At 47.4% G+C, this 3,628-nt stretch overlaps 1 long non-coding RNA gene across 1 annotated transcript in view; it reads left to right on the top strand.

Moving 5' to 3' along the window:
- LOC138867915 (uncharacterized) overlaps positions 1 to 186 on the top strand; it is a 1,812-nt gene extending 1,626 nt beyond the window's left edge. Inside the window, exons 1-2 of the long non-coding RNA XR_011399921.1 lie at positions 1 to 24; positions 144 to 186. The exon at positions 1 to 24 is cut by the window's left edge and continues 1,626 nt beyond it. This is a non-coding gene — a long non-coding RNA (uncharacterized lncRNA). The remainder of the gene's footprint in view (positions 25 to 143) is intronic.
- Positions 187 to 3,628: the final 3,442 nt, after the last annotated feature.

Here is a 3,628-nt window from a genome sequence, read left to right as displayed (position 1 = left end):
GTGCTACCTGCTTTGGGATACAATGTAATTATTTTGAGTTTGTGTATTACATTTGCTACTTATGTTTGCCATTTTTGAAGTGATTTGTACTTTGTTCAGTGAGCTGCATTTCAGTACATAGTTACCAAATGTTTTGTTTGCAGCTCGAATGTCTCCTCCAAGAAAGGATTAAACCGTATGCAAGAATCCAAGATACTATTCTTGATGCCCTTATTGCTGTAGGTGATGCTGACACGTTGCACTGGTGGCCCTTCAGTGTGACGATTTTACAGTTGGAGATACTGTGGGCTACAGTATATATATACTTAAGTATATGTATACACACACACACACACATGCATACATACATACATACACTCTCACACACACACACACACACACACACACACACACACACATATATATATATGTATATATATATATATATATATATATATATATATATATATATATATATATATATATATACACACGCACACACATATGTGTGTGTGTGCGCGTATGCGTGTGCATTCATATGAATAAAATCCTGAACTCATAGTAGTCGTGGGGGACTTGACGCTGAAGACGGAAGAGGTCGAGGAGGAAGTGTCGCTGGGCCATTCGGGTTGAGAAAAAAGACCGAGAGAGGAGACAGATTGGCGCCGAGAACATGAAGTGAAGATGTAGACGACCCCCGCAACCTGCAGCTCCCCTCGTTCCCGTGTGGCTGGCACAGCTCAGACCCACTTAAACTCCCGCACCCGGGCCGAGTTCTACCACTTGTGGTAGAGACGTGATCACCTCCACGTCGAACCCTAGTGGAAAGCCAAGTAGCACCATCTTGGAATTTTTTTTTTTTTTTTTTTTTTTTTTTTTATCTCACCACTGACCTCCCAAGAGAAAAAATCCAAGATGGTGCTACTTGGCTTTCCACTAGGGTTCGACGTGGAGGTGATCACGTCTCTACCACAAGTGGTGGAGGCTTCCCGCATGACCAAAGGGAAGTCTCCAACCAGGCAAGTCCTTGTTATCCTCAAGGGAGCCCCAATCACCACCCTTGATCTGGGTAACGGGCTCATACAAGCTCAGGACATATGTGCCAGAGCCCTTGAGGTGTTTCACGTGCCAAAAATTCAGGCATCACCAGGCCAACTGCAAGGCCAAATGTGGTGTTTGCAGCGAGGCACACGAAACGGAAGTGTGTATTAAGGCACACAAAGATGGCCAGAAGGACACAACAGCCAAGTGTCCAAACTGTGCCAAAAAACATCATGCCTGGAGTCTGGCTTGCTCTGTCAGGAAACAGGCAGTGATTAAAAAGCAGGAGTTAGCCAAAAAACGTCCTGACTTTGTCCCTGCGCCCCCAGGTACCTATGTCTGGGGTCAAAACAAAAAACAAAATAAAAAGGAGAAGACTCCCCGACCTCCTAAGAGGAAGGAGTCGCCCCCACAGAGAAAATTGGATACCTCTAACAGAGAGGAATTCCCCGAGCTTGCTAGTGGCAAAACCACAAAAAAGAACCAAAGGGAAAAAGGTTCAAAGTCCACAGCAATGGTCCCCCCAGTAGATGATAATCTTTTCTTTGACGAGAAAGATATGACTCTCCTGTTGAGTGCTGTAGTTTCTGCAGTAGCAACAGCCTTGGGGAGGACCAGTGAGGAGGCGGAGAAAGCAGTGCAGGTCGCCATGACGGCTATGACCCAAACTGTGGCAGCTCTGAAGGGAAGGAAGCTAGAAGCCTCCAAACCGATAACGAGCAGCGCTCCCCTCCCCAAATCCTCGGATGACAGGCTAGCTTCAAAAGAAACATCACATAAAACCCCAGCTAGTCTGTCAGGACAGGCTGAAACTGTGCAGCAGGCCGAGTCTGTACAGCCAAAGTCTCGTCCTCCGACCCAAGGTGACACTTCCAACCTAGGCCCTACACCCCCTGGTAAGGCCTTAACCAGAGTGTCTGACTTAGAGGAAGTTGTACAATCCTCAATCAATGAGGATCTGTATTTATCTGATGCCACCAGCACTGGGGCATCGGAAGATGAAGCAAGTGACACTGAGTAACCATCATGGCACACAATCTAAGCATACTGCAGTGGAATATCTGTAGCTATAAAAGCAAGAACTCATTTCTCCAGTCCATTGTGCGAGCAAGGAGCATTGACGTCGTCATGCTCCAGGAGACACTAACAATGGGATCCGTGTGCTTCTCAGGATATCATGCCTTCACCACTCCAAACCTGGATGGTGCTAGAGGCCTGATGACCCTGGTAAAAGAAGCTATCCCTTGCTCCTTAATAGCCAATCCGCCGCACTGTGGAGATGGTGTTGAATCTCTTGCTGTTGAGATTCAGCTACCTGGGGGCTCTATAAAAATATGCAATATTTATACCAAACCACTGTGTGAGAGCTTAGATCTAAACCAGGTCTGTGCGACTGCAGCACAAGACCGAGTGATCATAGGGGGAGACTTCAATGCACACATGGCCATGCTGAATCCCCGCAAAAGGCCGAACGCGGCAGGCATTCACATAGCAGAAGTGCTTGAGACATTCCCTGAGATCGCTCTTCTCAACACCAAAGAACCAACGCATGTGAAGGGAGGGGTCCTAGACCTCACCTTTGCCACTGCAACAATGGTGGAGAGAATTCGATGGTGTGTTGATGATACAGTTACTAGTGATCACTACGGCATAGTCACCACACTAATGGATGCAGGTCCAGCCCAAAGACCACATCACATTCCTAAATGGAAAACTGACAAGGCCAACTGGTTTGCCTTCCAAGAAGGCTTGGCTCGATGTCTGAAAGACAATGAACCCAATAACGATAATGAAGATGTGGATGTGCTAGAGGCAAGGCTAATCCAGGCCATAAACCAGGCAGCCTCACAAACCATTCCCAAAACTCGTCCATGGTCCAGAACTCACAAAGACGCCTGGTACTATAATGACGAGATCAAAGAGGTCAACCACAGGGTTAATATGTGTAGAAAAAACTTCCGACGGCAAAGATCTCCCGACAATCTGGCCCTGCTGAGGGAAGCTGTTGTGGATGCCAAGGAAACTGCCAACAGAGTAAGGCAGGAAAAATGGCTGGAATGGTGCCAGTCTTTTGGGTACCAGACCAGCCTTACAGAGTTGTGGAAACGGGTCAGGCAAGCGACAAGCCGCCAAGCCCCGAAATGCACTCATCATGACCCACAATCAGAGGCTAACAGATTGGTGCTTGAGTTCTCTGCCAGAACCAGCACCAACAATCTGCCTCCAATGATGAGAGAAAAACAACAAAACTTAAATCCAGAAAGACTTGCTCTCATAAGAGACAAGGCACTCGAAGCTGATGAAGCAGATGCCTTGTTCTCTCTTAGGGAACTAAGAAAATCATACAAATCCAGTTCTGGGTCAGCACCGGGATCTGATGGGATCTCTCACCCCATCATTTCGCATCTAGGCCTTGCAGGAGAACTTGCATTCTTGCAGGTTATCAACAAATCCTGGCAAACAGCCACGGTGCCCCAGAGCTGGAAACAAGCCACAATAGTTCCCATCCCAAAGCCAAAGGAGCCTGGCAAGTACCGCCCCATCTCTCTTCTCAGCTGCCTGGGCAAAACAGCTGAGAAGATGGTACTCAACAGGCTCCGATGGAAAA

The sequence above is a fragment of the Penaeus vannamei genome, chromosome 33, assembly GCF_042767895.1.
Source record: "Penaeus vannamei isolate JL-2024 chromosome 33, ASM4276789v1, whole genome shotgun sequence".
NCBI lineage: Eukaryota > Metazoa > Arthropoda > Malacostraca > Decapoda > Penaeidae > Penaeus > Penaeus vannamei.
The sequence above is the reverse complement of the archived record's forward strand: the minus strand, read 5'-3'. Positions and strand labels throughout refer to the sequence as shown.